This window comes from Papio anubis, chromosome 11, assembly GCF_008728515.1.
Source record: "Papio anubis isolate 15944 chromosome 11, Panubis1.0, whole genome shotgun sequence".
Classification (NCBI taxonomy): domain Eukaryota; kingdom Metazoa; phylum Chordata; class Mammalia; order Primates; family Cercopithecidae; genus Papio; species Papio anubis.
Window position 1 is genome coordinate 46475173 of NC_044986.1, and position 13327 is coordinate 46488499.

At 41.2% G+C, this 13327-nt stretch overlaps 1 protein-coding gene and 1 non-coding gene across 10 annotated transcripts in view; both read left to right on the plus strand.

Annotated features, from left to right (window-relative positions):
- The window catches only part of SGMS1 (sphingomyelin synthase 1), a 312849-nt gene that overhangs the window by 22963 nt on the left and 276559 nt on the right, over window positions 1-13327 (plus strand). For all 9 annotated transcript variants that reach the window (XR_002524357.2, XM_021943451.2, XM_017963077.3 and 6 more), the window contains exon 2: window positions 12664-12758. The gene's annotated coding sequence lies outside the window, so the exon portion shown is untranslated. The remainder of the gene's footprint in view (window positions 1-12663; window positions 12759-13327) is intronic.
- Window positions 12204-12264, plus strand: LOC116269581. Its single transcript, XR_004177203.1, has one exon. It is a non-coding gene; the product is annotated as a U7 small nuclear RNA (small nuclear RNA).

Genomic DNA, 13327 nt, shown 5'->3' on the forward strand with positions numbered 1-13327 from the left:
ACACAGAAAGATATTGAGCAGGGAGAAGTATCATGCTTGGTTTAGCCAGTACACAAGTGTTAGTTAAGTAAGGACTGAGTTAAATAAGGACTACCCTGAAGGAACTTTAAATACTATGACATAAGGTAGGACAGTGAATTCAGAAGTAGTTCCCATGGGAAGCAGAACATTCTCCCTGCATTTGGAGAGCCACAGAGTGGCTGGTTATTGGAAATAGTCATTGGAACGAACTTGAAGAAACAGAGATGGGGCGGGGCTTTCCAGGCTGACAGGATCATTGATTGACAGCTCAGCAGTGGGAACAGTGTTTGGAGAGATTAAAACGAGGTGATTCAGAGTTGCCTGAACTCTGTTATCAGAGGCGAGTATCAGGAGAAGAATAAAGTGGCCAGAGAACAGGTATTGGTTGAGCATCCCAAATCTGAAATGCTCCAAAATCCAAAACTTTTTGATCACTAACATGACTCTACAAGTGGAAAGTTTCACACCTGACCTCATGTGATAGATTGCAGTCAAAACAGTCAAAACTTTGTTGCATGCACAATATTATTAAAAATATTGCATATAAAATTACCTTCAGGCTATGTGTAGAAGGTGGATAGGAGACATAAATGAATTTAATGTGTAGACTTGTGTCCCATTCCCAAAATATCTCATCATGTATATGCAAATTTTCCAATATCACAAAAAATCCCGAAATCCAAAATACTTCTGGTTCCAAGCGTTCTGGAAAGAGGGTAACCAACCTGTACTACATATGATGAGTAGGGTTAGGCCCTTACTTAATGGAGTAGAATAGCATACTAGAAGAAGAGCTGAGGCTGTGGAAGCAGACTATCTTGGATTAAAATCTAGCTCCTCTTTCATTGGCTGCAAGGCCTAGGTAAGCCACTTAACCTCTCTGAGCTTCATTTCTGATGTCAGGTATGTTCTCACTTTGGCTACAAGAGGTTAAGAGCTTGGAAGTGGGTTCTTGCCTAGCCATTCCATTCTGTCTTAAGTGGTCCTCTTGTCTATGGAAATTTCAAACAGGCAGCTAAATGGCGAGAAAATTAAGACTTTTTGGTTGGTCACAAATGTACAAAGTGACTTCCTTTACATGAGGTCATTTACCAAGTGACACAAGTACAATGTGAAATTGTCTTGCCTGCCAAATCTGTACTTCTTCCTGTATCTTGTGAAAAAGTCCAACATCCTTTGAGTCATCAAGACAGAACCAAGGAGTCATCTACAATTCCTCTTACCCCTGCATCCTTCCAGTCACCAAGCAAGTTCATTTTACCTCTGTATTCGCTCGTTCTCGAGCCCCTATAACTTGGTGCTTGGATTTCTGCTACAGCTGCCCATTTGCTGCCCGTCTTCATTTCATCCTCCCAGCTGTGGTCGCAGTCCTCTTTCTAAACTGCGAGGATGATCATGTTAGCCCCTGCTTAAAAACGTGTCTGTGGTTCCTTGGCCCACGGGTGAAGACCTGAGAGTCCTAGTTGAAGACATGGAAGACATGGGTTTTTATTGTCATGCCCTCTCATCTGCCTTCCTGTCCCTTGTGGTTCCTTGCTGCTCTGCTGTCTCACCCTTGCTTCTGTCTTCTGATTTATCCTCATCTTCCTAGACTCAGTTCTTGGCTATTTATGCATAGCGGTTTCCAGAGTAGATGTGCTTGAGAACACAGCCTGTTTTGTCAAAGATTAACGTGTTCTTAGTATCCAGCATGGTGTCTGACACATAGAAGACTCTCAAAAAGGTTAGTGGAATAGAAATGGATAAGAAATGACTTTTCTATCTTCACCCAACCAGGAGGACTGAAGCTGGGTAACAGAAGCATTCTCTCTCAGCACCTTTCTGTCTCCATCAATTCAGCATCTGCTCAACAGCCCAGCTGTTGATGGGAGAGAAGCATATGGTTGACTTGAAAGAGGCAGCGGGGATGTGCTTGGGTGTTCAAATATGTTCATCCCCCTTCCCCCATACAGAATAGCAGTAATAACACCTTCTATTTGTATTTGCATTCTCCTTGAGTGCTTCCACAGACATGATCTCATCTGGGCATGTCACTAATAGCCTGAGTGCTAGATGGAGAATGTGATTGTCCCCATTTTGTAGATGCAGAATAGGAGGTAAAAAGGAGTAAATATATTTGCTCAAAGTTAGTGAATTGTTAGTGGTGGAACCAGACTTCAAGCCCAAGCAAGTCCACTTCTCTTTTCCCTCCTCTTTCAGAGCCAGCAGAACCAGATTATATGAAATTGATGTTTTTACATGTAATCATCAGAAAGGAAAATTGGCAAAAGTAGTTGTGTTTGAAAAGTTTACTCTGTGTTAACTTTGCATGCAGGCATTCTTTGTAACTGTTAATTTCCCCCTTCTTTGGTTCTAGTTAAGTGCTCAGAGTTATATGTCTCCTTGGGGTCACTTGACTGAAATAGCTTGAAGCACGTGAAATAGTGTCCTGAGGCTCACTCTGGATAGAGATGAAGGATTTGTCACATTTCAGTTGGTCAGTTTGGGAAAATTATTGACTTCAAGCTATTTCCTTGCCTGACAGACAAAGTAACAATAATAAAATCTTAGTACTTCTTTCTTTCTTTATTTTATTTTTATTTTTTCTGAGACAGAGTCTTGTCTATTACCCAGGGTGGGGTGCAGTGGCGTAATCTTGGCTCACTGCAACCTCTGACTCCCAGGTTCAAGCAATTCTCTTGCCTCAGCCTCTTGAGTAGCTGAGATTACAGTCGCGTGCCACCATGCCCAGCTAATTTTTGTATTTTTAGTAGAGATGGGGTTTCCACTATGTTGGCCAGGCTGGTCTCGAACTCTTGACCTTGTAATCTGCCCACCTCGGCCTCCCACAGTGCTGGGATTACAGGCGTTCTTAGTACTTCTTAAGTTAACATTAAGTACTTCTTTTTTTTTTTTCTTTTTTTGAGACGGAGTCTCGCTCTGTCACACAGGCTGGAGTGCAGTGTCCGGATCTCAGCTCACTGCAAGCTCTGCCTCCCGGGTTTATGCCATTCTCCTTCCTCAGCCTCCTGAGCAACTGGGACTACAGGCGGCCGCCACCTCGCCCGGCTAGTTTTTGTATTTTTTTTTTTAGTAGAGACGGAGTTTCACCATGTTAGCTAGGATGGTCTCGATCTCCTGACCTCATGATCCGCCCGTCTGGGCCTCCCAAAGTGCTGGGATTACAGGCTTGAGCCACCGTGCCTGGCAACATTAAGTACTTCTTAAGTATACATACCATTCTGTTAGTGAAATAGTTTCTTCTAGAATTCTGGAGTCTTTGAATAAACTTAAGTAGGACAAGTAAAAAAAAAAAAAAAAAAAAAAAGTCTCCCCAGCACTTAACAGTCATATTCTTAATTTCCAGGAATTTCTAAATTTTGAAAATTGCAGCCTCTGAACTGGGCTATTGCAGGGAAACTGTTCCTACATGTTTTATTAAATTCTATATTCTTAGCAGCAAAGATGAAGAAGGCAGAGTGAGACTGAAAATGCAAGGGCAAAGGCAGTCAGGACACAACCAAGATATGCAGACAACGTGCAAGTTTTGGATGGGAGCTTTTTTGTTACTGTCTTTTGTTACTGTTTTTTTTTGTTACTGTTTTTTGGCAGTCACTCTGTTGATCACATGAAAATCTGTGTAGTTTTGTTGTTTTATCAGTCCTCATTCTTTTTGTCTGTTTCAACATTTGATTCTTGAGTTATTCCAGCTCTCTTGTCCCCAGTCCCTGTGAAACCTCTCTTCTCTTGGCTTCCATTGTACAGTGGAATGGTATTCTGGGTCTCCTATCTTTTCTCTGCTATTGGCTACTTTCATGACTTCACTTTACCATTCAGACATGTTGATGGTTTCACTTTATTTTATTCTTTGGTGATATTTGTGCAGATGTACACTATTTTTTTTTTTCATGTCTGGGTATTTCTCCTTATTTGTTTTGTTGTCTTCCTAGACTCAATAGTTTTAAATAAATTGACCTTAGAATGTCTTAGAAAAGACCTTCAAGATCACATGCTTCATTGTTCATTTTAGAGGTAGGTAAACTAAGGCTCTGGGAGGTGATGTGGCTTGCATAATTTCATGGAGTCACTCATTTGGTGAAATCAGGCTAGAAACCAAGGTCCTTGACCCTCAGTACTTCTTAGAGCCTCTTTTTATTTCTGGTACCCTGACTCCTGATGGTCTCCTGTCCCATGATTGTTCCCTTGGCAAGGAACTTCAGAGTTATATGACCCTCATGTTTCACCCCTTCTCCACAACTGTCAGATATCCATTCACCAAGACCTATCAGTTCTTTCTATGATTTTTAAATGCTACTTTTTAGTAATTTTTAAATTTTAAAAATTTAAAATTCAGTAAAATTCACTTTTTGGAAGTGTATAGTTCTGTTCTAGTTAGTTTGGGCTGCTGTAACAAGAGTACGATAGCCTGGGTAGCTTAAACAACAGACATTTATTTCTCAGAGTTCTGCAAACTTGAAGTCCGAGATCAGGGTGCCAGCTAGCGTGATTGGGTTCTGGTGAAGGCCCTCCTCGGGCTCCACAGATGGATGCCTTCTTACTGTATCCTCACATTCAGAGAGAGAAGTCGTCTCTCTTCTGTCCTTTCTCTTCTGATAAGGGCACTAATTCCACCATGAGGGCTGCCAGCTTATGACCTTCCCAAAGGAGTCCTCTGAAAACCATCACACTGGGGACTACGGTTTCAACATATGAATTTTGTGGGGCGAGGTGGTGGAGGCAGGGCACAAGCATTCAGTCTGTAGCAAGTTCTGTGAATTTTTTTTTTTTTTTTTGAGATGGAGTTAGTTCTGCTCTTGTTGCCCAGGCTGGAGTGCAATGGCGCTATCTCGGCTCATCGCAACCTCTGCCTCCTGAGTTCAAGCGATTCTCCTGCCTCAGCCTCCTGAGTAGGTGGGAATACAGGCATTTACCACCAAGCCTGGCTAATTTTGTATTTTTAATAGACATAGGGTTTCTCCAGGTTGGTCAGGCTGGTCCCGAACTCCCAACCTCAGGTGATCCACCTGCCTCGGCCTCCCAAAGTGCTGGGATTACAGGTGTGAGCCACCACGCCTGGCCAGTTCTGCAAATTTTAACACAGACATTAATTCATGCAACCACCACTACAAATAGCATATGGAACAATTTCATCACCCTTCAAATTCTCTGGTGCTGCCTTTTTGTAGTTTAAATCCTCTTTCCTGCTGAACTCCTGGCAATACTGATCTGTTCTCTGCCTTTGTAATTTGTTCTTTGTAAAACTATTATATAAGTGGATTATACAGACTTTTTGAGACTAGCTTTCACTTAGCATAATGCATTTGAGATCCATCCACGTTGTGTGTATCAAAGGTTTGTTCTTTTTTATTACTGACTAATATTCTGTTGTATGGATGTGCCATGGTTTGCCTACGTATTCACCCATTGCATTCCCAGCAGCAGAATATGTAAATCCTAGTTGACTTGTATTTTTGCTGGCATTTGATATTGTCAGTTTATGCAGTTCAGCCATTCTAATAGGTGTGTAGTGGTATTTCATGATGGTTTTGATTTACGTTTCCCTAATGATTAATGATATTGAACATCTTTTCATGTGTTTGACTTTCATACATCTTGTACCCATTACGATACGTGTTATGCTCATTGTCATTATCATAACCCTCTTCTAGGTAGTTGTTATACCTTTTTATATCAACATGGTTGCTCATCTACCACAGGATATTCCAAGGTCAAAGCGCTGAGCCAGGGACTTTATGTACATAATCTCATTTTATCCTTAAAATCTTTGTGAAATTAGTAGTGGTTTTTATTTTTGTGGTGGAGAAAATAAAGACCCCATGTTCAAAACATACTGAGTGCCTACCGTGTGCAACGAGCCAGTTATACCCATTTGCTAGTCCTGTGGGACTAGCAGTCACTGACTTTAAGCAAGTCAGTGAACTTCTATGAGTCAATTTCCTTTTCTGTTGAATAGGGATCTGTATTATGATATGTTCTCTCAGGGTTGTTGAGTGAGGGGTTTAAAGGAAGAATGCAGGAAACATGCTGAGCAGGAGATCTGGCTCATGATGTATTCTGAGTAAATGTTAGCAATAGCTGCTTCTGTGTTCTTCAAACACCTCATACTGACCTGAGGTGGTTTCTCTCCCTCCCTGGCTACTTTTCTAGTCAGTAACATAAAGGTTAAGTGTGCCACATGTTTTACTTTGAGTCCATTCCAGCTCCAATGTTTATGTAAAAAATGATATCATAAAGGGTTGATCTAGTTAGGAAGGTTATTATTGTGCTTATAGTAGGCCAGAATGTGGAAACTATAATATTAGTAAAAAAGAAATTGGGCTGGGTGCAGTGGCTCACGCTTGTAACCCCGGCACTTTGGGAGGCTGAGGTGGGCAGACCACCTGAAGTCAGGGGTTCAAGACCAGCTTGGCCAACATGGCGAAAGCCTGTCTCTACTAAAAATACAAAAAACTAGCTGGGTGTGGTGGTGAATGCCTGTAATCCCAGCTATTTGGGAGGCTGAGGCAGGAGAATCACTTGAAACGGAGGCGCAGGTTGCAGTGAGCCGAGATCGCGCCGTTGCACTTCAGCGTGGGCAACAAGAGTGAAACTCTGTCTCAAAAAAAGAAAAAAAAAATCGTGATACAAGTAAGATCTTTTAAAAATTATTAAATCATCCATCTTGAATTATGTGGGCTTTATATATGGAAGCGAGAATATGTTTAAAATTACCTCCCTGCTATTTCCTGCTAGATTTCTGGGGCTTGTTTTCTCTTAATCTTGCCATTGCCAAGCATATATCTGGTGCCTGCTGTGTGCCAGGTGTTAGTCTCTCTAATCCTCACAGCAACCCTTTGAAATAAAAGATATCCCCATTTTACAGAGGAAAACATTGTGCCTGAGAGGCCAATTGCCCTGCCCAGTGTAACCTAGTCATCTTCTGACTGAGTCCTCTGCTCTTATCAGCACCCACTCTGCCTCAGTCTCATTGTGATGGGGGCATGGAAGCTGCTGCCCACCATCACTAGGAGCACTGGTGCACCTTCCCCCAATATGCATCTGTTTCCTTCACGGGGACTGTTTCCAGGACCTTAAGGTTACACTTGCCTACCACAAGCCCTGAAATTAGGTGGTTTTATTTTGTCCAAAAGGCCCACTGTGGAAACTGCATGAACTTTGAAGTCATGAGGTTCAAGTGGTGCCTCCACCATTTTATTTTACTGCCTATGTGATTTTGGCCAAGTTACTGAAACTCTCAGAGCCTGTGATTTTTCAGCTATAAAATGGGAATAATACATACCTGGTAGAGATGTGGACAGAATTAGAAATAACACAGTAGGCTGGGCACAGTGGCTCATGCCTGTGATCCCAGCACATTGGGAGGCTGAGGCTGCTGGATTACCTAAGGTCAGGTGTTTGAGAACAGCCTGACTAATACGGTGAAACCCTGTCTCTACTCAAAATACAAAAAAATTAGCCGGGCATGGTGGCATGCACTTGTAGTCCCAGCAACTCACGAGGCTGAGACAGGAGAATTGCTTGAACCCGGGAGGTGGAGGTGGCAGTGAGCCGAGATCGTGCCACTGCACTCCAGCCTGGGCAATAGAGCGGGACTCCATCTCAAAAAGGAAAAAAAAAAACCAGAAAAAAAAAAAAAACCTCAGAAAAAAAAACAATGCTATAGAGTGCTTAGGACATTGTAGATGCTTATTAACTGGTAGCTACTATCATCACCATTGCAGGGCCTTCTGACTTGTCTTGGGGGGCTGAAGAAGCTGTCCAGAGTAGTGATTAAGAATATGGGCTCTGGAGTAAACTGCTTGGGTTTAAATCCTTGTTCTACCACTTACCAGCTGTGTGACTGTGCATAACTGAATTCCTTCCTGTACCTCAGTTTCTTCCATCTACAAGATGGGAATAAATAACAATTTCTACCTTGTAGGGATAAATGATTTTAAAGAGATGAGAACTGTCAGGAAGTTGAGTTGAAATGAACTTATTTTGATCATCTACTGACATTGTTTCTTCCCATGACATATGAGTCTCTTTTAAATTTATAACACTTCTTCTTTCCTTCCTACTCAAATTGAGAGAATTTCTCATTATTTGTATTTGATGCCGATAAAAAACATTTGCTGTCACATTTTTCCTAGAAATGCAGATTAAATTGCAAAAATTACTATTTTCATCTAAGAAATTGGATTAACTAAACCTATAAAGCACAGTTTTTTCATAGAGAAAATAATTGAGAATTTTTTGTAGAATTACAGTAAATAAAATCAGGTGTAGTAAATAACAGTTTTATAGGTAAAAATATTTAAAACCCTAACCAGCTGCCTGTTTAAAAAAACACACATATATATTCCATTATTTCACAGAAATTATTTGATTCTCCTGTTTTGATCTTGAATTTGGCTGGGTTGCATGTGAATTACTCTTTTTCTCCTTCAAGATGATACCAGTCAGGTGGGCCCATAGTATGTGAATCTACCAGGAAGAAAACAGTCTCTGAATTTACTGTATGTCTAGAAATCAAATTTGACTTACACCCGCAGGCAGTATAGGGTGTTGGCTGGGTTTGCATCATTATTCTGAAGTCTATACTGATATCCTGTGACTCATATGTTCCAGCTGTCTAGGTCACTGCTTTGGAGTACTATTTATTTGCAGTAGTAATGCTGCAAATAGGAAAAGCTTTCCCTTTTGTTGGTTGAAAGCTTTCCTGGTAATTAGCAAAACAAGCATGCCTCTTATTTGGAGAGAAACTGGAAAGGAGGCTAAAGAGTCAATTGTACACAACCACTTTGGAAAACAATTTGGCATTAGAGGAGTTGAACACGTGCAATCCGTAGCCCAACTCTCCTCGCCTAGGTATATAACCCTGGAGAAATTCTTGTCTGTGTGTACCAGAGGACAAGCAGTAGAATGTAAATGGCAGCATTATTCAAAGTAGCAGAAAATTGAAAAATTCCCAGAGGGGTCCCCAACAGTAGGACAGAGCAGTAAATTGTGGGTATGTTCACACAATGAGAACTGTATCGTGGTAACAAAATAAATGAACTAAAGCCACATGAGTCACAGGGATGAATTTCAAAATCTTAAGAGAAGAGGCAAGTCTAGAAGAGCACGTACAGTATCGCTTCACTCATATTAGGCTTAGAATCAGCAAATCACAACATATTGATAGCACATATGTGGCAAAACCATAAAGAGGAGCCAAGAAATGATTGACTTAAAATTCAGGCCAGTGGTAAATCTTGGTGGTGGAAGTGGTGGTGAAGGATGATTGGGAGGCATGTAATCAGGAAAGACACACACACACACGGCTTCCAAAACAAGAAAAAAAAAAAAAAATCTAAACACTGACTGGTATTAGGTATGTGCGATTTATTTTATTATTCTTTATACCTATATATGTTGTTAGGTTAGTTATCACTGCATAACAAACCTCAAGACTTAGCACCTTAAAACAATAATACACATTTGTCATCCCACATAGTTTCCATGAGTAGGCCAGGAATTTGGGAACAGCTAAGCTGGGTGGTTCTGACTCGCAGTCTCTCATGAGGTTGCAGTCAAGATGTCAACTGAAGCTGCTGCCATCTATCTGAAGACTTGACTGAGGCTGAAGGATCTTCCAAGATGGCTCACTCACATGGCTGTTGCCAGGAGGCCTCAGTTCCTTGCTGGTTGTTGGCAGGAGGCCTCAGTTCTTTCCCACGTGTACCTCCGCAGAGCTTCTTGAGCGTGTCCTCATATCAGAACAGCCAGCTTCCCTCCCAAAACAGAGATGGAAGGTGGAGTCTTTGGACTTTTGCAGTCTCTCGCCGGCATTTCAGCAATATTGTAGTGGTTCCCACATGCCAGCCCTGTTCCGTGAGGGGCGGGACTATACAAGCGCATGAATACTGGGAGGCGGGTATCACTACGGCCATGTTGGAGGCTGGCTACCAGAGTTAACGCACTTTTAACTATAGTATATTTCACAGTAAACATTTTTTTAGAGGCAAACTAAATTGGTGAGCTCATTTTTCTTTAGTAATAGTGCACACATCCATTTAAATGAAAAGTTTTATAGATACTGAACGTATTACCAATTAGTATGGGTTTAAAGAAATGTCAGTGATGTAGCTGAGCATTTGAGTGGCCTAAGCTTGCCTGACAGGAATGTGCCTGAGGCAGGGGAGTGGACGGGAAGGGTCATGAGGAAAGGAACTTCAGTAATGCTTGTCCTGAGATCTATGGTGGGAGATGGGATTATATGTGCCTGGACTTCATTCTACTTGTACCTAGATCTGGCAACAATCTGAGACTCTTGATTTTGAAGATAATTCTCCAGGTGAAGGGCCATTGTGATATTAAAGTCTGTTCCTGCCCCACTCTTTTTCCCAAGACCATCTTTAATGAAAAAGGAGAGAGGGTCCACCCCTTGCTACTCACCCCCACGTCTAAGAGCATTGCCAGAAATGACCTGGGCAAGCAAGGACAGGAGCCTTAGTTTAAAAATCCACACAACGATTACATTCTAATCCATAATTTATACTTGTTTTAATGTTAACAACTTTTAAATTATTGATTCATTTGCTTAACCTTCCCTCACCAAAATCTTTGAGTAACATTGATGTTTCTGGAAATTATGTCATGTTTGCTTTTCTTTAGCTTTGTTTAGCTCTTGGCATAACTTCTTAGTATTCCTGGGGGTCCAAGGGCTCTGGATTGTGAGGCAGTGAGTCGCACCATCTCCCCTTTGTGGATCCCAACATCCTTGTGAACAGGGGTTGCAGCCGGAAGAGGTTCTTTCCATTTTTGATGAAGCTAAAAAGTGGAGAAGCCCTCAGGTGAGGAAGCAGCCGGAGGAGGTTCTCTCCATTTTTAATGAAGCTAAAAAGTGGAGAAGATAGGCCTGAGAGCCAGGTGCACGGGGTTCCGGACTGGCTTTCTTTAGGCTTTTGTATACCAGTACTTCGCGTGTTAGTCATTGATACTGCTAACCCTCTGTGTGTACAGAATTCTGGTGATTAGCAGATGAAGCACCAAGAAAGGCCATCATGCAGAGATGTCACATTCTCCCAAACTGTAATTTTGATGCTGCTTCCATCTTTATTTGCGGAGCTGTGTCTGTGGCATTATATTCTAGTGTATTTTGCATTTTATAAAAATGAAAGGAAAATCCTCAACAGCAAATGATAGCTGCCTTTCATTATGATGAGGATACAAATCGCCAGAGATGCAGTGCGATGCTTGTTTTCCTTCCGTTTGTGAACAGTGTGCTCTTTTGAGGAAGAAGGAAAAAAAATAAAGTGCATATATATATATATATATATATATATATATGACAAAAATACATTAAGGGTTATTGTGTCTACAAGAGAAGTATAATTACTAATAGTAATTATAGTAATTGGTAATAATGATTATAGTATTAATGGTACTATTAAGAAAGATTATGAATATATGCTTTCAGGGAGCACACTGCAGCGCCCGGCTGCCTCCCTGGCGTGATGTGGTGTTTGGCCATTTGGCTGTGGAGTTGGTTTTAAGGAAGCATCATGTTTGGGAGCAGGAGGGTGGAGGTGACCTGTACCGTGAGACAAGCCCGGGGCTTGGGGTCAGAAGACAAATAGTAGTTTCATCTCTGGTGCTTTCTAGTTGGATATCTTTGTTAGATATCATCTCTGACACTTAGCTGCCTTCTCTGGAAAATGGGATCCATAAACCCTGCTTACCTCACAGGGCTGTGGGGAGGATCAAATGTGATGGGTAATGCCAAAACAGAAGGTATTGTGGTGGCAATAGGAGTATGACTTTCAGGCCACGATACCACTTTGCCACAAACTTGTGTGTATTGTAGTTGAGTGTACTGTAGATTGGATCTGAATATCTTTGCTGGAAAGGATTTGAAGAGGTTCAGCAATTCCTGTGTGGTTCTAGGCGGGTACATGGATGCCTTCTAAGTGTGGTCTTAGAAATCCAAGGTCAAAGTAAAGCTCAAGTCATTGAAGCTCCAGTTTTTGTTAGAGTGGATGTTTGGGCCACATCACTGCCCTGAAATTGCTGTGATTCGACAGGAACTGAGGCAAACCTTCAGCTATAAGATGAAGACCTAATGCATGGTGACTATCGGGAATAATAATGTATATTTGAATTTGCTATGACAGTAGACCTTATGTGTTCTCACCACACACACACACAAATGGTAACTACACTGTACGGCTCTTTTAGAATTTATCTAGCAAGTTTTCTGGTTTTTACCAGAAACCTCCTCAAAGAAAAGGGAATTGTATGAGGTGATAGATACGTTAAGTAGTTTGTGGCAATCATTTCACAATGTATACATATATAAAACCATCACCTTGTACACTTAAATATATGTAATTTTTGTCAATCATACTTTGATATAGTTGGAGGGAAAAAAAAAGAAACTTACAGAGGAATTCCTTTATTCCAAAATTTCCTAGAGTGGGTGGGGCTGATAGTTGTTCCCCACATTCAGTATGTGATGGGATTATTTTTTCTTTTTTTCCTTTTTCCCCTATTAAAAAATTGTGGCAGTATTTTAATTTAGAGGGTTATCATATATTAAGAACATGTTCTCAACCGAAATAGTATTAACAGTAAAAGTTCTTGGTGATAACATGTCTGTTGCTTTGCTTATTCCTGCAGCATGAAGACAGCGTGTACGATCCCTGAATGGGCTTGTGGGTATATTTAGTCATTCGTTTTTGATCAGGAGAAAGAAGACAGCCATCACTTGAAAGGTAAGTAAATATTTCTATGCAGCTTTTTATCATAAAACATTTTCAACCATACTGAAGAGAGTTAAGAGAACGTAAATGAGTTCCTGCGTGTCTACACCTTAGCTTTAACAGTTATTAGCATTTTGTCACATTTTTTGGTGTGTGTATAGGTTTGTACATTTTTAAGCTGAAACACGTGGAAGTTGCAGACATCATGACATTTTTTCCTAAATTCTTGGGATGCAGCTCTTACAAATAAGGATATTCTCCCCTGAAAGACATCTTAGAACTATGTGACACAGAACTATTTAATTAAATTTATAGTTTTGTACTGAAGTGTGTAACTGGGTTATGCTCCCTTCATTGTTGATACAAATAAAGTCAGATTAAAAACATTTTTAGGACAGGTGTGGTGGCTCACGCCTGTAATCCGGGCACTTTGGGAGGTTGAGGGGAATGGATGGCTTGGGCCCAGGAGTTCAAAATCAGCCTAGGCAACAAGGTGAGACCCGTCTCTAGGAAAGATACAAAAAAAATTAGCTGGGCGTGGTGGGGCACACCTGTGGTCCCAGCTATTCAGCAGGCTGAGG